The sequence below is a fragment of the Crassostrea angulata genome, chromosome 1 (assembly GCF_025612915.1).
Source record: "Crassostrea angulata isolate pt1a10 chromosome 1, ASM2561291v2, whole genome shotgun sequence".
NCBI lineage: Eukaryota > Metazoa > Mollusca > Bivalvia > Ostreida > Ostreidae > Magallana > Magallana angulata.
In genome coordinates this window covers 56,980,843-57,004,509 of record NC_069111.1, presented here as the reverse complement: position 1 = coordinate 57,004,509, position 23,667 = coordinate 56,980,843, and the positions used below count along the sequence as shown (strand labels likewise).

General features: G+C 34.8%; 1 pseudogene; it reads right to left on the bottom strand.

Moving 5' to 3' along the window:
- Positions 1–273: 273 nt before the first annotated feature.
- LOC128157863 (stabilin-1-like) lies at positions 274–23,407 on the bottom strand (annotated as a pseudogene).
- Between the last annotated feature and the right edge of the window lie 260 nt (positions 23,408–23,667).

Here is a 23,667-nt window from a genome sequence, read left to right as displayed (position 1 = left end):
CAAAAGCTTCATAATATAAATCAAATTGTATGAGATAAATAGAACATCTATAATTGTGTGATTTTATATTTGCTTTATCCAACTCGTTGAAATGGTTATATTCGCTCGGCAAGCCTCGCGAATATATACACCATTTCAACTCGTTGGATAAAGCAAATATAAAATCACACAATATAGATATCCTCTATATATATATATAGTTTACCCATCTGTAGGTAGTTTCATCCAGTCGCACACTCATTTCAACAATAAACAAGTTGTAAGGCATGTTCATTATATATATTTAATCCAATCTTCGACAAATGAGATTACAGAATCAGTAAAAGTCAGGCTGGGCGGGGGAGCAGCGGGGAGAAGAAGCAGTAAAGGAATGACCAGGGCTCCACATATCAGAAGAAGATTTCTAAGGAAATGCTCTGTGGTAGTGGTGGTGGAAATTTCAGCTATGGACATAACTATTTTAAAATAGTTAAGTAAATGACTTAAAAATAAGCCTTCGCTTGCTAAACATAAACATTACAATGTACATACTGTCGATTCAGATATTCATTTGTTGAGTGCTTTCCTAAATAAACATGCCAATCTCAAACATTTACTATGAAATAAAAATAATCTGTAACAAAAATTTGTTTAACATATTTTAAACAAAAGAAACATAGCAAGAAACTTATATAAAATTGTTACCAAGACATTCTGGGGGTCCGTATGTATCATCTGGACAAGTACATAATCCATATCCTTGCGGTGTTTTGGTACACACGGTGTTTCCCTTGCACTGATCGGTCTCTCCAAACTTATCACATTCCCCTGTTAAATGTCACAATATATTATAATGGATCATGTTTATTGTTAACAGTGAACACGAATTTGATCACTTACATATTTACAAGATGAAATAGCCATACATTATTTGTTACCTAGACATTCAGGTGATCCGTAGGTATTCTCGGGACAAGTACATAATCCATATCCTTGCGGTGTTTTGGTACACACGGTGTTTCCCTTGCATTGATCGGTCTCTCCAAACTTATCGCAATCCCCTGTTAAATGTCACAATATATTATAATGGATCATGTTTATTGTTAACAGTGAACACGAATTTGATCACTTACATATTCACAAGATGAAATAGCCATACATTATTTGTTACCTAGACATTCTGGTGGTCCGTAGGTATTTTCTGGACAAGTGCATTCTCCAAATCCTTGCGGTGTTTCGGTACACTGTGTCTTTCCCCCGCACTGACCGGTCCCACCTAAGTCACATGTACCTGTCAAATGTTATGTAACAATAAAAAGGAGATGTTCAGGCCCAAGGACCATGGAACTATCTTATTGTAATGACGGCCACTTCTTTGCCAGAAATCTTTCAAAATTAAAAGGACTATGAAACTGATAATTTTAACGAAAAACTTAAATATCATAAAAGAGTGAATGACCTGATAATGGTGCAAGACTGATAGAAAATAAATTTTGAATTTCAGTCAACTTCTAAGAAAGGTTTTACACGTATATGTTCTAACAGATAAACAAAAACGAGGTGCCTAGTATACACATTTATTTTTTAATAAAAAACCTTCCATCCCAAGGGACTGCCAGACAGAAACTCTCTTGTGGTCATTTAATTTAAAAAAAGAAGCTTTAACAGCTCTTAAATGTTTCTCACTTGTCTTGGTCCAGCATTTTGTATATTGATCCATCATTAACGTTTAATCACCATCTGGTATTTATACCAAAACCAAAACCGATAGCGGGGACTGTACACGGGTGGAGGTTGGGGGGGGGGGGGGGGGGGGGGGTAATGTGGTGATGGCAAGGCTTGAGGACTTGGAGCCCCAGTTGGCCTGCGTGACAAAACTGCTAATTGGGCTGTCATTCTCCATGGAAGGCAGTTGTTCTCAGAGACTTAGTCCCAGGGAGGGCAACAATAGTATTCAAAGTACATGTACGTCAGTCTGGGCGAATGACGTTTCCCATTCTGGAAACACTAGAGTAACAGCAACAGTTACTGGGAGTGTAGCTTAGTGGGAGTGTAGTGTTCCTTATTACACTAGAGTCACATCAGTCAATAGTCGGGTAGTATTCTTCAATGGAAATCTATCTGGAGGCAGTCGAGTTAGTCACGCATCAGAGACTTCAACGTCGGGACACATGCTCGTCAGAGTAAGAGGTCGTGCTCTGGGGGACCTTTGTATGGTGGGGACATAATCATATACGTATGCACTTGAAAGTCTTTTATCCCACAGGGGGGTTAGGCACTCTAATTCGGAGCCTTCTGGGACCCATAGTCACTCAAACTTGTCGGATGTCCCTGTTAGGCAGGGATACAAGGATCAACCGGATAATTAGATGGGGTGCAATGTCCCTGAAGTAGCCTAGAAAGCTGATTGAAAGTCCTCTAAACTGTAGTTGAGGCAGTCTGCCAAGTAAAGACCTATCAGCCTAGCCATCAACCCCTTGACCCGTGTCATAGTGTGTATGGCAGTGGAAAGTAAGTCAGGAGGACCTGGCCATAACTCGGGGTGGTACAACCACCTTATCGAGAGGGAAGACGCAATCGGTGGTCGGATCGTTGCGTCAAGTGCAAGCAGCATGGACAGTTTAGGATGGAATGTCAAAAGGGGTGGCCAGAGTCCTCAATGCATCCAGATTTAAAAGTATACGTGCGTGTAATGTGCGTGTACTCTCATTGTCAGTAGAGATTGTTGATTTAGAGACTTCAGGCAAAACATCCGATTTGTTGGAAGCGGATTCAAGAGGATCACTACACCTGCAGGGATTGTATGGAAACATCCATATACGAGGATCACCCGAGGTAAGGTTAAGGCATGACCAGAAACATCCATACACGAGAATCAAACGAGGTAAGGTTAAGGCGTGACCTGAAACATCCATACACGAGGATCACCCGAGGTAAGGTTAAGGCGTGACCTGAAAAATCCATACACGAGGATCAACCGAGGTAAGGTCAAGGCGTGACCTGAAACATTCATACACGAGAATCACCCGAGGTAAGGTTAAGGCATGACCTGTACCATAGACCTCGACTATTGGGTTTCCTGGTGTCGGACAAGTTGCAGTGACTGTGTGTAATGTTGTCTTTGTGATGTGACTGTTAAAACGTTCTTATTATCATAACCTCGCGCAAATTGTTGCATGTGTGTCCATTTCAGCCTCTTTAGCAAAATTCAAAGAAAACCTTAACATGCATGTTTATCAAACTTCGTACACTTCATAAGCATGTTTATAGGACAAACCCTATTTATTTTCAAGGAATCCTATTTTATATATATATATTTTAATATCGTTAAAATTATGCCACTAAAATGTATGTACGACTTCCGGTTCGTGAAAGTAAACATTTCAAATCAACAACTTGATATTTTGTTGGATGTAAGCCCTGTAAATGTAAGAAGCAAACGTTTTTTTTTTCTAAAATGAGGAGTTGAAAAGATGTCCAAAGTGAAAAACTGAAGCAAGCAGGAGATTAAGTTCACCCTAATTCAATCGAAACAAGCAGCCGTCTAAGCCGAATTTCGGGCTATATTTAACGAATTACTTAGAGAAGAACAGGTTCATAATTCAGAAGAGACTTTGACGAATATCGTCAGTATGATTAACCGGAAATTCATTTCATGTAAATCGCTGGAGATACGTTACTCCTTTTAAAATATTGGGGTTATAATTAACGTTAACTCGAATTTTCTCATAGAACAGACTATAAATCGCCAGATCTTAGCTATGTTTCATTTTCTATATGAAACTTAAATTTGCCTACACTAATTGTCTAAATGCGTAATGTATGTCACAGGATGAAGAGAATTTATTAAACTATATTAATAAAGTTTAACACGTTTGTGGTGTGTTTTCACTAGTAATGGAAGGAATAGTACAACCATGTAAATGCACCCATCCCCCAAGGATACACACGGAGCGTGCATGGGGGTAAGAATAAACGAAATAGTTTAATTCAAAATGGTTTTTAACAAGTAAAATATTTGGTCTCTTCGATTACATGTTTATTTCTGAATAATGCATTTTCCCCCGCACAATATCTTCATTTCGCGAGGGGGTGATCCGCTTTGCGGTGCCCTTGTTTTAATCATATTTTGGTTACATGCATCTGAAATAGACCATCAAAGAGCTTACATACAGTATTATGTATCATTGAATATTTGTGATATAAATAGCCTCGATGGTTCGCAATTGGGACATTCCTCCTCAAAATAAGGGGGTTTGGATTGAATGTTCTTATTTTGGTTTTTTTATCAATTATTTTTTCAGATACATATGTGATAGTATCAAACATATTTCTATATGTATTAATTCGTTTTATCTATTTCATTATCCGTTTTTGTTAAACACAGTCTTAAATTTTAAATAACTGCCAGTTACACTGCGCAAACATTTTAATAATATAATTCAAAGCAATATTTGATTCACTCACACATCCATGCTCCCATTCACCCATATTTGGCAGTGGTTGCTTTTTTAATAATGGCAAAGAATTAATAATAATAATAAATGATAAAGAAAAAATTTAAAAAAAATATTAAATTGTATTAAACATATGTTTCCATACATGCCAGTTGTTGGCAAAATTTTGCATTAGAAATTTCTAATATGAAATATATTTTTCAACTTTGTATTTGTTATATAAATAAAATAACTGCCCTGATCGACTAGGTAGTATATCTTTTTTAAGACAGCAAAATAAATACTGTTTTGTATATAAAATTATAAAGTTTACAACTTTGTTGTCTTTTGACAATGGGAGTTTACCCAATAAAATATCAATAACATTGAAACCAATTCGTAAGGAAGTTGATTGGTAAATATGCATACTTAGGTTGCTCAAAATTGTTGATATTTTTTCACAGCTTACAAATACATGTTAGATTGTCTCAACTTCACGCCCACTGTACAACATTGATTTTTTTTTCAAAAAGTAATTTACAGGAAGAATTCTATGAAGTAATCTGTATTGTAACCATTAAATAGATGATCATGAGTCATTGGTTGTCTTAAAACATATATTAAAAGCATCATAAACACAAATTTCCACCCCATATTGTACCAAATCTGAATTCCACTTTGGTATTGCAGATGGAGTTATTTTACAGGCAATTAGTTTTTTTTAGAAAGGTTTTGTACATTTGTTTTGCAAAAGAAAAGGTTTGTTATTTAATGGAATATATGGAGAAAAGGATATCTTAAGTAAACATTTGATATGTACCGTTTAAAAGGAATTTAGATATCTTGATATTAATAGCACTAACTATACTGTTGTATTGTAATGTACAAATATGAAAATCAAATTTATGTTGAAAAACTATATGTGACAAAACATTTCCATTATCCTCTAGAAAGCGATTGATAATCTTTACACCTTTTTTGTAGCAACTTTTTATAAACAATGTTTTCATACCAACTCTAATATGGCTATTATACCAGACAAGCATAGATATAAAGTTTTTTCAACATAATTATCATCAAAAGATTTTATAATATAGAGAATCGAGTTAAATACATCTTTCCAAAAATTATTATGTTTGGGAATAACACATTCAATAATAAATGCATCTCCAAATTCAAGTAACAAGCTGACAAAGTCTTCACCATTAATGGCCTTCAAGATGGAAGTCCATAAATTATGTCCAATAATTAATAAATTTGTTAATATCCAACATTTTTAAACCTCATTCTTCATATTCTTGAATAACTACTAAACATTTTATTTTATCACACTTTGCATTCCAAACAAATTCAAAAATGTCTTTGGTCAATGTGGTGATAATTTCCCCTTTGGAAGTACGAGAAGACGTAGATAAATGATTGATTCTTAGGAAAACTAGAGATTTTACAACCATTACACTTCCAATTGGTGTCAGGTTTCTTTTTTCCATTGTTGAAGCATGCACTTAATTTTGGAACTTGTATAGAATAATTCACCTCAGTAATTTTTTCAAGGTCGACAGAAAAGTTAATACCCTTTAAGCTAAAAGTTGAGCCCCAATCTAGTATCTATCTCATGTGGTGAAAAACCGGATTTGAGAATTTTTTGAGCCAATCCATATGATTTTTGTTTTGAAACTATTTATTTAAAACCAAGTAATGTTTGCATAAAAGTCCAGAGTATCTAAAGATGCAAATAATGAAGTAGGCGAACCATCCAAAATAAAAGATGTGCTATCTGCATATTGACTTATTTTAAGTTCTTTGCTGCATATTGTAATACCCTTTATTTTATTGTTTTGTTTATGAATAATATGTGCCATTCTTCCACATTTCTGGGATTTTAATTTTCAAAATGGATTCTAGAAGCTTTAACCATTTTGTGTCAGCCTTAATAAGTCTATTTGTGGAAGCAGATTTGAGTGCAGTAATAAAATCCCCATTATTATCAATTATTTTGAGACCTCCATGGCAGTAACTCTTGTACAATTGTACTCTTCTTTACTCTATGCACTTTACACCCCCCCCCCCAAAAAAAAATAATTGAAAAATATCATTTTCATAATTTTCAAGTATTCAATGCTTGGGTTGGGTAATGTTAGTACTAAATGATTTAATTTTGATATTATTAATGTCTTTATGAATGCAATTCGCCCAGTAGGGGTTAATTTTCTTGATGTCTATTGACTTATTAATTTTCATATTTCAGAGACTTTTGGTAAATAGTTTAAGCCTCCCATTTCATCAAGTGCTACTGAGAACTGAATACCTAGGAGCTCAAAAGTTAAATTTTCTCAACTTGGTTTCCATCGTGAGTTGTGAAATACATCCCTTGAAAAATTTTGCTACCAATCCAAACCATTTTTGTTTTTGTGAAATTTATTTTTAAGCCTGTAACCTTTGCAAACGAGTCTAAAACCCCGAGGATGCCATCTTATGGCTGAGCTAATGGTTTTCGCCGCGGCCATGTTTTAAAAGGCTTCCCGATGGATTTTACAGCGATATGTAGAAAGCCACTTGTCTGTACTTCATACGATATGACGTCATAATTAACTTTGACGCCACGATCTGCATTCCTGTCGATAGTTCTCAGGGGATGTATCTCAAAGTTAAAAGTGAATTATATCAAACCAGTATAAAACCGCATGTTTCCTTTACATAGATGCTGCCGTAAATGCTAGTCGTACAGAATTCATTCATATTAATCAAGAGGCCCATGGGCCACATCGCTCACCTGAGGAACAATAGGTATGATAAAATCAGCTTAATTGAGTCTTAATACAAACAATCTGGACAATGTACAATAATACATGTAGATCCTGTATAAATAAAATCCATTTTCCCCCTGGATATTCTTATGTTTTAAATCATTAGTCCCTTTTCTAACAGGATGATTTTATAGTCATATCACATGTTGGGTATTGCAGTTCTCAAAAAGATCCTTAACAATTGTTTATATTCTATAAATTCCTATGTAAATCTTCGACCCCCTATTGTGGCCCTATCCTACCCCCGGGGGTCATGATTTTCACAACCTGGAATCTACACTACCTGAGGTTGCTTCGACACAAGTTTCAGCTTTCCTGGCTGATTAGTTTCTGAGAAGAAGATTTTAAAAGATTAACTCTATATATTCCTATGTAAAACTTCGACTCCCTCATTGTGGCCCCATCCTACCCCCGGGGGTCATGAATTTCACAACTTTGAATCTACACTACCTGAGGATGCTTTCACAAAAGTTTCAGTTTTCCTGGCTTTATGGTTCTTGAGAAGAAGATTTTTGAAAATTCTCAATTTTTTTCATTAATTTCTAATTATCTCCCCTTGAAAACGGGTGTGGCCCCTAATTTTCACAACTTTGAATCTCCTTTGCCTAAAGTTGATTTGTGCCAAGTTTGGTTGAAATTGGCCCAGTAGTTCTTGAGAAGATGTTGAAAATGTGAAAAGTTTACGGACAGACGGACAGACAGACGGACGACAGACAAAATGTGAACAGAATAGCTCACTTGAGCTTTCAGCTCAGGTGAGCTAAAAACAGTATCAAATAATCGGCAGTTTTAAAGCTTCGTTTTAAGTAAAATACTAATAATAAACTAACGGTTTGGAGACTCTCCCTGCTACGTGTAAACATGAAGAAATTTTAATGCATGTAAAACCAGCCTGACGCAGGGGAAAGATCAACACAATTTTAGAATATTTTACGTAAAATTGGTAGAGAATATAAGTACCAATGTGAATCGTGCTTGGGACACCAACGAAGTTACCCCAATTTTTGTAAATCGCTTTTGATTAGTAAAAATGTGCATTATTTTGATGATTTTGTGGAATGTTTCAACAATATCTTCCATAAACGATATATCTATTTCTTTCCAAAGCGAGAACTTCAAAGTATATGACTTAGGCCTAAAAAAAAAGAGTTATGTGTTTAGGGTAACCCTACGTAACCTACAAAAATGCCCCGATCCTACCATTTTTAAATGTCTGTTTTTATCCGATTGTGAAATTTATAGTATGTCTATTAAAAAATCCGTTTTTAAATATGACAAACAAACATTCTTAGGATTCATGCAGAACAAAATATGATAAAATTTAAAAAAAAATCCCTACCTACCTAACGTAATCTTTTCATCAGTGTTACCCTAAACACATAATTTTTTTAAAGGCCTTAACAAAGGATTTTCTGTAAAAATATGTATGATTTAAAGTCATTACCCACCTGCACCGATGGAATTTAAATAGATCATTTGCAATATTGGGATTCGCCCGTCACGAGATTACAAAGTACATATAACGTCACATAAATGCATCAAATATAATGTTTAACATCGGTGTCAATAAATGTAACATAGATTTTAAGAAATACTCTCTGTCAAAGTATTTTTGCGATGATTCAAAAAACATCGTTTTCAAGCCGTATTTTAGTATCGGGACGCCTTAACATTGCTGCGGCCGACATCATTACTCGCTAGGTGGCGCGCGTGCACTAGAGGTCATAGAATAATAAAAATGGCGGACAAATATAAACAATGGTCGGTGCAACTTCTAAAATGCGATCTTGCTTAAAAAAGTGCCGCATGTGGGGGAGGGAAGATCGGTCTGATCGAAAGGTAGGTATCTAACTAAGGAATGAATTCAATATGTATTTGTTTTATACGATATAAATTGGTTTGGGGCAGTTTACGCTTTATAAACCGCGAAGCGGTTTATTAAAAAGCATAAACTGTTTCAAACCATTTTATATCGTATAAAACTAATAAATATTGAATTCATTGCTTATAATTTAATTTTTTTACTCTTCATTATAGATAAAAACGGTCATTTGACCTTTAAAATGAAGTAAAATTGTACAAAATTCAAACGTAACGTCAGGCGTATTGATACGTTTTTGACGTAAGTCTTACTACACAAGACTTGGCAGTTTAGAATCATTTTAGAACGTAACTAGCTATTTCTTGCGTCAAAAAATAAAGCTGGATTCAAGGCAAATATGTACACACCGGTTAGCTCAAAAGCCAATCAAATCTTGTTGATTTCAAAGAGCCATGGCTAAGAAACAGGCCTACGTCACATTACTGTTCGATTCAAATACCCAAAGTCCAAGCTCTTTTTAAAATATTTTCTAGCACGGTTTATATATAAAAACAATATCTATGAGCTTCGCGAGCTTAGCGAATTGGCTCGCAAAGCTCATAAATGTTTGCATTTACCATACTTTAAAAAATGCCAAGTCCTGTTTTATAACAATAGAAATCCACCAAAATCGATCTTAAAATGTAGTCCAGTGAAACATTTTTCACGTGTCTTTTATTTATATACAGTTATTTGATATATAGTTTAATCATCATATCTGTGTTTTGAACTGTTGAATTAAAACTTATCTCACCATTGTTTTATCAGTAAATTATTAAACTGTTCAATAATTTAGACTTGATAAAACACAATAGGAACTACAGCGATTAAACGTTAGCCTAGTACTATTATAGTCCAAAATATCCTAAGTTTTCCTCGTCTTCTTTTAAACTGATTTTGAAGTTTTACTTGCCAGGAAAACCTGTCCAGTAACATTAATTATAATTGCTTTAATAGACCAGGAAAACCTAAGATCTTTAGGAATATATTTTGTCATTGTACATGTTTACACATGTGCATCAAGGTCTATGGATTGTATTATTCTTCGGATATTTCAGGCTTGAATCGTATGATAGAGATAAGAATTTCAGAGAAGATCCCATCATAATTCCAAAGCCATTAGATGTATCTGGACCTATAACTGGCTTCCAGCAACTCAGACCAGAACACAGGAAGTCAATGCCTCAGTTAACATATCACCAGATTGAACAATACTTTCTGTATAGAATGTCAGGTAAATATGTAAATCAAAATTTAACTGAAATGTTTCTAATTAAAGTGACATTTTAAACTATAATATCATATATTTCTGATTTTAATTTTTCATACATCTGCATGTACATGTACAGGCTTACAACATTAACAACATCATTTGATCACCTTTGGAATTGATAAAAGAACATTCTCTAGGAAAATGTTCAAATTTTGATTTTCATTTTGTAGAAGACAAACAGATGACATCGGACCTTAAAGCCTTGGAGAAGGGCAAGGACCTTCTAACTGGAGAGAGAATTGTTGCATGCAACATGTCTTCAGATGATACTCATATTTATTTATCTGGAATAGTGGGTGCAGCATTGAAACAAAAGGTGTGGATCAATATTTTTGATGCTATTTAAATAGACATGATACAATAACAGGTTGATGAAATTGCTTATAATACCTTGCAAATTTTTCAAATTGACTACATCATATCAGATGGTAAACTACCTCAGTGTCATATTGAATTTAGCTTGATAGCTATCATTTATGTCCTGTCATGATTTTGTAAGATTATTGACCGATTTTTTTTTTATACACAAGGCCATAAAATCATGGTTTTTAATTAGAAAAGCTTTGTGGAAAAGGGAAATTTAGCAGTCAGGAAAGGTTGGACAGACAATTTGCAAAGCTTTCATGTGCCAAAGAAAATTTATGATGGTGTGTATTACATATTTTATATACTTTTGAATAGTTAATTTTCACATGAAATCATGGCTCATTGATATGCATATGCTCCGAATGTGTATAATAAAGTGTAGTACTTTATTGGTAAACCACTGGCAGCAGATAGAATCCCTTGGAAAAAGAAACACACCGATGAAATGCTGGAGGATCCAAGGAAAGACAAGTACATGAAATACTCATCAGGCTACTCCAGTAACATTAATTTATAACTGTGTGGTGAATTTCTGTTCCAACTGTCCCAACTACTACAGTAAAATGAATAGTATAATTGTAATACATGTAATATTGTGGAATCATTTAAATTCGTGGGGGCCAATTTTTGTGGATTGTTGTTTTATTTTTGCTTATTCGTGGGGATGTAATTTCGTGGATGTGTTAGTTTTCAGTTTTAAAAACTCTTTCAAAACTGGAGGACGTAAATTCGTGGGGGAGGACTACACACGAAAATTTGGCCACCACGAATTCTAATGATTCCACAGTACGTTATCTTTATTTTATACAGATTTTTGGTTGAAGGTAGAGACCATGATTACCTTCAATAACATTTAACAGAGCATCCTGTTGACAAAGCAGTTGCTGTAACGAAACTAATGAACAGAACTTTACAACCTAAATGCAATTACGAGATTGTTTAATTAATATGTTTGTGTTAGAGTCAGGTATATAACATTCCTACAAGCTCTGGCTAGTGGGTTAACCGTTTAGCTCGATCAGTAGGGTGCTGGACTGGCATGCCAGAGGACGAAGGTTCAAACCCCAGCCGAGGCTTAAAGTGTCTCTGTTACATGTTGAAAATTTTTGGTCAAACAAACATTCAATCTAAATATGGCAACACATATAAGAATATCATATACAGGTTCATTGTATCAACAAAAAGCTGCATGTTGATTTAACATACATGTAGGTAAAAAATGTCCCTCTTTCATTTTATTATCCTCTTTTAAGGTCTTTCCAAAAGATGCCAAGGTCATAGAGAAATCTACAAGGATGCAAACCAAGAGTAAAACCTGGTTTGATGAAAGAAAATGGCGAATTACTGCCTCACGTTTCGATAACATTGTAAAAATGACTTGCCACAGTGACACTAGAAAATTGTGTTCTAGCATTTACCAACCTAAGTCAATCATTACCTATCCCATCATTCACGGTAGGTAGCATGAGAGTAGAGCATTTGCATGTTTGAAGAACTGACTTATTTCAAAGTCAAAAAATATGTGTTATTTGTGTCTGTCAAATACCCTTTCCTTGGTGCTACACCAGATGGTTTAGTAGAGAATGATGCCATTGTAGAAGTTAAATGTCCATATGGTGGAAGAGATGTTGATATTAAACCTGGGAAGAAATTCCCATTTCTTGTTGAATCAAATTAAAATTACATTGAAATCGAGTCATAAATACTATTACCAAATCCAAGGACAACTGTATATTTCAGGTAGAAAACTCTGCTACTTCATTGATCCTGAAACTTAAATATGATGTGGAATAGTGTCGTTTTAGTTTATTGCCAAAGCTAGAAATGTTCTAGAAGAAACATTTCAGACTATATGTTGCTTCTTGTTTGTAATAGGCTGGTATGCTATTTGTTTCCATGCACATGTAAGCTTATTTACATATTATGCACACTTCATTGTTGGAGTTTTTGGTGCACTAGATATAGCAGAAAGAAGATAGAATGTGCATTTTTTGATGCAATTGCTTGGTGTTTGGATCTTCATTTGAAGTTACATTAAATTAAGTCATTCTCTTTCTGTGAAATGAAAAAAGTCAGTCATACTACTGTTTTGTAACAATATATTGTACAATTAACATCGCTGCTCCGAAGGGAAGGGGGGGGGTTAAATTTTTATACCCGCACTTCCTAAAGAAAATTCGGGTATATTGTTGTTACCATGTTCCGTCCGTCTGTCCGTCACGTCTTACTTTCTCAAACTGCTCTCACATCTTATAAACCAGCAAACTGAACTCTTGGAGTTTGATTTGGGGTGTTATGTTGTTTTGTAAAAAGGTTTCAAACATTCTTTGGTAGTCCTGGCTAAGAAATAATTAGTAAAAAAATGACTTTTTTCACCCAAAAACCTTCTTTCTCGAACTCCCCCTACATTTTTAGAAGTAGACAAATCATCTCTTGGAATATGTTTTAGGGTATCCTTTAGATGCAAAATAAGGTTTCAGAAATTTCAGTTTTTTCCCGGGGGTCATTTAATAGCTGAAAAATGACTTCTTCTTTTTTAACAAAGAAACTGGTTTCAAAAACAAGAACATTTTTTGCAGTAGCCAAATGATCTTCTAGAATATAATTGGGGGTGTCATTTTAAAGTGTGATCAGGTTCCAGGGAGTCAAAAAGTAGCAGAAAATTGACGTTTATCACTCCAAAAAACCCCCAGAGATCCAAGAACTCCTCTTATGATTTAATGCATAGACGCATCATATCTTGGGATATGATAGGGACTGTTCTTATAGATGTGCATTATAAGGTTTTGAAAAATTAAATTTAACCCCAGGGCTCATGACCTACATACCGTTTGATGCCCTTTAAGGATCAAGAATATATATGGTTAAGGGGTGGGGATCTCAACCGTTTTCGAGATATTTGTGCACTTCCTGTTCGAGGGGGGTCACGATCACACCCGAGGCCCATGATCTACTTACCCTTTGATGCCCCTTGACACAAGGAACAAGAGTATATATTGTTTAAGGTTGGGGATCTCAACTGTTTTGAAGATATTAAGGGACTTGCTGTTCGAGGGGGGTCAGGACCACCCACAGGGGCCATGACCTACATAACATTTGATGCCCCTTGACATAAGGAACAAGAATATATATGGTTTAGGGGTCATGGTTATTTATAACAGTTTCTGAGATATATTGTAATTTCCAATTCCTGTGGTATGGTGAGGACCCCAGGGGTCAGATCTAATAAACCCTATATATTGCCAGTAACAGTCAATATATGATTATAAAAACCTATATTATTATCTTTGTCCGTTGTCAAGTTATCATTTACAATAGAGTCTAGGATTCTTCCCATCAGGTTCAATGTTAGACCCCACACTCTTTTTGACCCTCCAGAAAAGTGGTTGTTTAACCCCAAATGAGAAAAATCAAACCAGGGTGCACAATTAGATATGCAGGCCTATCATATCCTAGAGTTTTGTACAATTCTGTTTAGCCATCTCTGAGAAACAAAATCAGAGCGGAAAAGAAGAAAAACAGATGAAGAATAATAATACATGTAATAAGAACCGTACAAAAACAATAAGTCTCCAAATTTCGTTTGGGAGACTTAATATTAAAGATTAAATAGAGATAGGATCGCCAAACATCAATAATTTAAAGATAATTGATAATTTCTGATTCTAAGGGGGTCAGGATGGCCCCTTAGGGTCATGACTTACATACCATAATGATCTGATGCGCCGTGACCAAAGGAGTAATAATATCTTTGGATTAAAGTGGGATTCTCAGTGGTTTTTATGATATTTGATAATTTCAGGAAGAGCACTTAGGATCATGACCTACATACCATCTGAATTGCCTTAAACAAAGAAACAATAATATATGTACATGATATATGATTCTATTTAAGAACTAGATGTAGAATTATCATCTATGTTTTGTAATACCTCCTCTGTAAATATACATGTATTAGTTTGTGTTTTGTTCTATACTGTTCATGTTCTTGACTGTAGTATGGCTTAGTCTTATTTTAAATTACATTAAAACATTGTCAAATATATGACTTGGAACCCCCACCCCCAAACGCAACTAAAATATAAACTGACGCCCCCCCCCCCCCTCCTTTCCCCTGGAAAATTATCTGGATCCGAGCATGTATTCCTCTTCAAACTATAAACAAAATGAAATTTAAAAAAACTTGCATTTATTTATTCTTAAAATGAAAATAACCTTACATTTACACTTTTCTTAATTGTTAAATGATCTATTGAAATCCGAATATAATTTGGGATCTAAAAAGTTTTATAAGCTGGTAAAAATATAATTCTTTACAAAAATTACATTACACCTTGCATAATTGACAAATGATCTATTGAGATATGAGCAAAAGACATATTTCTACCTTGGGATCAATAACTAATATTCATTGACACGTTACGATTAATAACAATAAACCCCCTCCAATCAAACCTGGTTCTAAAAATTCAGTCTTCTTACATTCTTACATGTGTACAGTAGCAAATTTTAAATCCTTTCTTGACTGCTTTTTCTCTCCTAATGCACATTAACATATTGGAAATAGCTTAATTAAATTTTGAAGATTTATAACCAAAATGTTATATGCATGTGTATTCGCCTATTTGGGGCAATTGTAGTCTCTTTAACAAAGCAGTGTCCTAAGTAGGCTAGGAATTACCCACCTGGATCAAACACTACATATGAATAAAATAAAATACTTTATTATTTCTAGTTCTAGAAGGACAGGGTGTCTCCAAGGGGGCATAAACTATATACAATTTGATGCGCAATGACACAAAAAGCAAGAATAAATTATATGGTTTAGGGATGAGGATCTCAAAACTTATTAAAATATACAGTGTATCATCATTTCCTTTTTCATAGGGGGGAGGGTTAAAGACAACACGTAGGGGTCATGTACTTTACGATATGATGATAAGTTTCTACACTTACTTACATGTAATACACAAATTAAATACGAAGTTGTTACAGTGTCAATATGGGCTCAATTCAATAGTGTAAATCTGACATATGAAAAAATAACTTTTGCAATTTAAATGACAGAAAGTGTACAAATGCAATAGGATAGGCAACGGTGATAAGCTTATTTAAATAGTAAATGATGATGATGCAGTATGCTGGCAAAGGGAGATCACTTATATAGAAAGTGAAAGTCATACTTATGTACATACCGGTGTCTCATAATATTGTGCTGCTATACATGTTTTATGCTTACCTACATGTATATTGGTCAACATCATAATGATAATCCAATTAGAGCACAATATGAATCTCTTTAGCTGACCATCACAAAAGAAATGTTTATGCACGAAACTAATCATTTTCTGCATATGGAAAATACATACATGTATGTATACACCACGTGAAATCCATCTAAACGAAGAGCTGGGTAACACTAGTACCCGCTATTGAGACCTGCAGACTTGTGTTGTGTACGTAACTTCCGCTTATTGTGATGTACACTTCCTATTGAAATAAACAATAAAGTTTAAATATAGTATTTTCCCGAAAAATAATGTTACCAAACATTAAAGCGCAATGGGTTAGAGTGTTTACATGTCTGTGTATTTTTTGGTAATTTAATTATTGATATAATATAATATAATTGATATATGAATTTTAATGGGGGGATGTAGAGAGGGGACGGGACCCTCACTCCCACCTCTTCTCTAAATCCGGGCACACGATGATGTACAGCCGGCAACATAATTTAATTTTGTTTGTAATAATTACATAGACCATTATACTTTCTATGACATTAAATGTTATGATTATTGATTTACATAAAACTCACATGCAAACAGTTCAACCCGAAATTGCACATAAAGTGCTGCTCATTTGTATCATCATATGGGAAGGGATCTCATTCTTCAGTTATGAAAATTATAATTTTTAAATGTATTACCGTAACTTGCATGTGGCCTTTATTTTTAGCTCACCTGAGCTGAAAGCTCAAGTGAGTTATTCTGATCACATTTGGCCGTCTGTCCGTAAACTTTTCACATTTTCAACATCTTTTCCAGAACCGCTGAGCAAATTTCAACCACACTTGGCACAATGCACCCTTAGGCAAAGGGGATTCAAAGTTGTGAAAATTAAAGACCACACCCTTTTTAAAAGGGGAGATAATTAGGAATTATTGAAAATTTTTGTAAAATTTAAAAATTCTTCTACTCAAGAACCCTTTAGCTAGGAAAACTGATAGTTTTGTGAAAGCATCCTCAGGTAGTGTAGATTCAGAGTTGTGAAAATCATGACCCCCAGGGGTAGGGCGGGCCCACAATGTGGGGGGACGAATTTTACATAGGAATATATAGATTAAATCTTAAAAAATCTTCTTCTGCTCAGAAATCAGCCAGGAAAGCTAAAATTTGTGTGGAGACATCCTCAGGTAGGGTAGATTAAAAGTTGTGAAAATCATGACTCCCAGGAGTAGGGCGGACTCACAATGTCGGGGGGGGGGGGGGGGTAAGGGTCGAATTTTACATTGGAATATATTGAGTAAATCTTTAAAAAATTTCTTCTAATCCACCATTTGGCCAGGAAATCTGAAACTTGTGTGGAAGGATACTCTGGTAGTGTAGATTCAAAATTGTGAAAATCATTACCTCAGAGGGTAGGGTGAGGCCACAACTGGGGGCTGTCGAATTTATATAGGAATATATAGATTAAACCATTAAAAATCTTTTTCTCAAGATCCATTTGGGCAGGAAAGCTCACACTTGTGTGGAAACATCCTCAGGTAATGTTGAATCAAAGTTGTGAAAATCATGACCACCGGGGTAGTGCGAAGTCACAAAACGGGGGGGGAGGGGGGGGGGGGTCGGATTTTATATAGGAATATAAAGAGTAAATCCTTAAAAATCTTCTTCTCAGAAACCATTCAGCCAGGAAAGCTAAAACTATTGTGCAGACATGCTCAGGTAGTGTAGATTCAACGTTGTGAAAATCATGACTCCGAGGAGTAGGGCGAGCCCACAATGGGTGGGGGTCGAATTTTACATAGGAATATATTGAGTAAATCTTTAAAACTCTTCTCAAGAACCATTTGGCCAGGAAAGCTGAAACTTGTGTCGAAGGATACTCAGGTAATGTAGATTCAAAGTTGTGAAAATCATGACTCCCAGGGGTAGGGCGGGCCCACAATGTGGGGGGGGGGGGCGAATTTTACATAGGAATATATAAAGTAAATCTTTTAAAATCTTCTTCTCAAAAACAATTTGGCCAGGAAATTTAAAACATGCATGGAAGCATCCTTAGGTAGTGTAGATTAAAAGTTGTGAAATCATGACCCCCATAATTATACAAGTAATTGAAACAGACTCTTGTTATCTTTTTCATGATTTAACCACAACCAACATTTAATGACCAAAAAATGGTATAAACATTGCGACATAATATTCATTGCAAAATGACTACATGTTTTATGATCAAATGACTAATAATTCATCGTTCTCAAGTACAATAGGTTTTCTTAAGTTTGACAATGAAAAGCTAACAAATACTAGTCTTGAACCAGGAACACATTTACTGGATGGTAGTGGATGACTTAGAATTTAATATGTCTTGGAGAGGCCAATAACTCTTTCTACGTGAATTCTCTTGGGTGCAATTCTCCTGTCTCGAACAACATCTTTTGGCTCAAGTTGCGATTTACCTATCAGCATGGTAGGAGTATTAACATATACATCTTGCATCATAATTCCACGGTCTGCTATTATACTATATTTTGGCAGAAACATATTTGATTCCGGTTTTTATTATGTTGGAACACTCTGTTATCTGTCGATCTGATGCTGAACCATCAAAAGACTCACTTTTAAATGAGACTGCACCTCTAGGGGTACAACCGATCATTGTTTTCAGTGTATTACGATGTTTGTAACTTGACCAAGTTATTGAGTGGAGGTTTACATCTAACTTTTGAATCAGAATCTCGGTTGCATCCAAAACTAATCTCGTAGTTGGGAACTTCTGAAAATATTCAGGCATGTTTTTGTCGATTATTTCACGGGAAGGCCAAATGTCAAGTTTCTTGAGCTGACAGTATATAAAATTTATCCACATCACAATAATTTTGGATACTGTTGATTCACTGATTTCAAACATGAGACTAAGTTTATAATCTTCTTTGACTGGTCCCTGGGGTAGGGTGGGGCCACAATGGGGGGATGGATTTTGACATAAGAATATATAGAGAAAGTCTTCTTCACACAAACTATTTGGCTAGATAAGCTCAATTTGGAGTGGAGCATACTCAGGTAGTGTAGATTCAAGTTCGTTCAAATCATTGTCCCTGGGGGTTGGGCGGGGCCACAATTGGGGATGCATTTTTACATAGGAATATATAGTGAAAATCTTTAACAATATCCTGGGAAAGTTTTGAGTTCAAAAAGCAGTAACTTGTGTGAAAGTATGGGTTGTGCAGATAGGTATTTGATCAAACCATGATTCCCTAGAAAAAAGAGGGGGAGGAGGTCATATAGAAATAGAGAAAAATTTTCTTACAGCTACAACAACAAAGGGGGCTTGATATTTACCATAGAAATATGTGGATAGAAATCAGCAGATTTTTTAAAAAAATTTTGAGCAAGATCTACTGTACTTAGTTGTCAAGATATTGTTATTTGATTCTGTAATGCTAATTTGATCAGAGCTTAGGCAATTGTTGCTCAGGTGAGCGATGTGGCTCCTGGGCCTCTTGTTAAAATTTGGAAGATAATTTATGATTTTATTGTAGTGTTAACATTTAATCGGGACATATAATAAATTAACTAATTACAAGATATCAATTCGAGGATCATGGCAAGAGGCGATATATATAGGCTGAAATCAATGCACAAAATGATGTATTTTATTACCCTTAACTTGCCAGAAGATAAGACAATCGTATATGATGCATATGGTGTTTAATTTTCAATACAGAGTTTACCCCTATAGTGAAACCTCCTTTCAAAATGAATAATTATCATTCGGGGTAACATTAATGCATCGTTAATTCAGAAAACAGGGCAGATTTAACTTCTTAACTTTTTAAATTCTGGCTTAAAAGTTACTCGAGTTGCACCCCTTGTTAGTCCAGTGTTTATGCTCAATAATAAACAAAGTGAAGTAAAATTATTAAAGTTGTATTTCAAAGATCAACAGAAAAGGTTCTGATATTAAAACTAATAGACAATTGATTGGGGAAAAAAGTCTTGATTTCGGAAAATATTGATGATATTTTTGATTGGGAATGGGTCAGATAAACGGACCAAGAAAAACCACTGGGTCCTAAATAACTTGCTGTAAACCCATTTCATTGCGACGATTTTAAATCGCGATTTATTTGAGATGTAATGGTTTGCGGCGATTAATTTTCGCGACCAAGCTTTATTAAGGTCTTCCGTTTCCAACGTTTGAATTGACCAGAGCTTTCATTTGAAATCATATAAAAGGGGCTGGTCCTTCAAATTAGGGGCTGAGGGGGCTCTAAAGTCTTTAAATGATAACTTTTTACTGTTAAATATTTTGTGATGCGTTATAGAAGCAATTATGTTTATTCTTAGGTCATTAACCTAATCATGGCAATCATTTACTCCAATGTTACGTAATTACGGATTTTAAGGGGCCAGAAGTCCAAAACTTTGATGCTCAATATCTCAAAATGAAGAAACATTTGGATAAGCAATATTGAACAAAAGATGCTCAAAATATTGAGCTTAACAATAATCAACTATAATTTCTTTGTTCTGCGGTCCCTAAAAGAAGTTACAGGGTCGGCCCCTAACACGACCCTCTCCAGATATCTCGAGAACGGTACAAAATTTGTAAACACTTTTTGAACAAAATGTGTTTGAATTGACAAGAACTTTCATTTGAAATCATGAAAAAGGGGCTGGTCCTTCAAAATAGGGGCTGAGGGGGCTCTAAAGTCTTTAAATGATAACTTTTTACTGTTAAATATTTTGTGATGTGTTATAGAAGCAATTATGTTTATTCTTAGGTCATTAACCTAATCATGGCAATCATTTACTCTTATGCTACGTAATAAGGGATTTTAAGGGGCCATGCAGAAGTCCAAAACTTTGATGCTCAATATCTCAAAATGAAGAAACATTTGGATAAGCAATATTGAACGAAAGATGCTCAAAATATTGCGCTTAACAATAATCAACTATAATTTCTTTGTTATGCGGTCCCTAAAAGGAGTTACAGGGTTGACCCCTAACACGACCCTCTCAAGATATCTCGAGAAAATACAAAATTTGTAATTACTTGTTGAACAAAAAGTGTTTGAATTGACAAGAGCTTTCATTTGAAATCATGAAAAAGGGGCTAACCCTTCTAATAAGGGGCTGAGGGGGCTCTAAAGTCTTTAAATGATAACTTTTTACTGTTAAATATTATTTGATACGTTATAGAAACAATTATGTTCATTCTAATGTTATGTACATGTACATGGCAATCATTTACTCCAATGTTACGTAATTAGGGAGTTTAAGGGGCCAGAAGTCTAAAGCTTTGATGCTCAATATCTCAAAATGGAGAAAAACTTTGGAAAGCAATATTTAACAAAAGATGCTCAAAAAATTGAGCTTAACAATGTACAACCATATATTGATTTTATCTGGACCCTAAAAGGAGTTTAAGGACCGGATATCAAAACGATTTTTCCCAGATATCTCAAAAACGGTAACCAATTTCTAAATACTTATTAGTGGTACACAAAAATACCTTTTGACTAAAATGAATGAAAAGGAGCTGATCCCTCAAGTAAGGGACACCAAAGTGATAAATAGTCTTTCACCCATTACCCATAGATCCCGCCTCCTTTTCCGGATACGTTTCGTTGATGAAGGTCAAGAGTAAGGTTATTCCATATTCTAAAAATCGGACGGAAGACCTCCTCGTTGCTCGCAACGAGATCGTGTCTAGTTTACATCTGTTTTTTATTACAACCATATGACAAACACACTGGTCCTCAACGAGAAATATTTGCGACAATGAAGCTCTCGCGAGCCTTTGAAAATGTCTCGCAGGCGAATAAAAATTGGTTTATTCTTAGAAAAAACGGTATTTCATTTCTTGAAACATACATTGTCATAAACAGTCTAAATATATTGTTGTAGGGTACACAGTAACTATTGGTTTTAAGACATTTAAAGTTTCTCTACCCTTGATGTTTTTAAGGTTAAATCCGTCTAATATCTGTTTAAATTTGAAGATTTATATGTAAACATTCAAATTGAACGTAAATATTGGTATGTTGCAAATTTTTTGTTCATGCTGTAGGAAGCTAACACAGGTACACTATCAGGGCAATTATAGTGACGACTGCTCTTCATTCAAACATAATACTTTGTTTACTTATTCCTATATAATAAAGCAATTTATGAAAGACATTAATTGCAATCCTTTATTTTATGTATTTTGATATTTTGAGGCCATTTAAACTTGCCAGTATGAAAGCTATCACGTTTAGAAAGCATTTTGATACAATTTTTCAACCATGAATTAGTACAGTATTCTGGAATGCTCACAATGACGTAATGCAAAAATTGGAAGACCTTATATGAATGTACATGTAAGTATTTAAATCAAACTAATAGAAGATGCCTTCTAAAAGGAGACTTAAGAGCAAACAGATTGTCAATTTATTTGGTTTAAGTAAATTAACGTTGATTGAGTTATTTCCGTTTGTAAATGTGTTTTGACATTCAGATTGCTTTCCTCGCTCAAGGACTAATAAGTGTTTTAAAATATTTTCAAAAACTGTACTCGTCATAGTCTTCCCCCTTTCTATATTTCTTTGCAATCTCTATTTAACCGAAATGCAAAACTACAACAATATTCTATTTTATATGAACAAGTGAAAAGCTGTCAATGTGACAGCAAACCGGGTTTTTTTATGTCAACTTTATCCATAATCCATGTCAACCTTGAATTGATAAACACTACCTACCGTGTCCAGTGAAATGGAGTACCCTATACGCAATATTTTGCCAAAAAAAATGACCAAGTTCAACAGCTGGTTTATTTTTTTTTTTTTTATAAATAATCAGAAAACAAAATCCTAGCAATATGCACACCTCTAATGTTTGACCGATTGATCTGCAAAAGAACAACTTCCTATCTTGAAAACTGTAGGAGGAATTATCCGTACAATGCGGATACCCTTCATGCAATATTTTGCCAAAATATTATTAAGTTCAAAAGCTAGTATTTATTTTTTTTTATAAATAATTCGAAATCAAAATTGTAGCACTATGCACACCTCCGAGATATGTATAATTTATCTGCAAAACTTTTTATATTGAAAACTGTAGGAGGGGTTATCAGTATAATGAGGGAACTCTTTTGGCTGCGCCCGCCTGCCATTTTCACCATTTCAATAACCGGATTTTTCCGTTGGAAAACCGGTTTAAAAACTAATGCTTACCAGGACATCCATTGGATTCGGCAGTAAATTTAGGGGGTTATCGTAATACCCAGGCACACATTTACAGTTGGATTCAGGGGACCCAGGATCCGAAACGCAGATGGCATTTACACCACAATCTCCATTTGATACACAGTTGCCCATTCCGAGAATGGATAAGCAGACAGTCAATAACGTCCGTATCCTTTCATATTCACACTGCAAATTTAACAGTATTTTTGAGCACCTACGCTTATATTGGGCAAATAATCGTGATGGGTGAAAGACATGTACATATCTTAGTGCCTGAGGGGAAAAATGATTCGGTTTTTTGTGATCGGCTTCGGCCGATCACTGTTGTGTCCATATGAGGCATCCGGCAAATGCTTCCACGTGAGCACACATTCCGCTTGCATAAGTAGTTCTTATAAAAACTTGAAGTTTTGTTTAGTATTTATGTAACATTTTACTCAGTTTTATTTTAATTCATTTACCTTAAGAGATGCAAACATACATAAAAT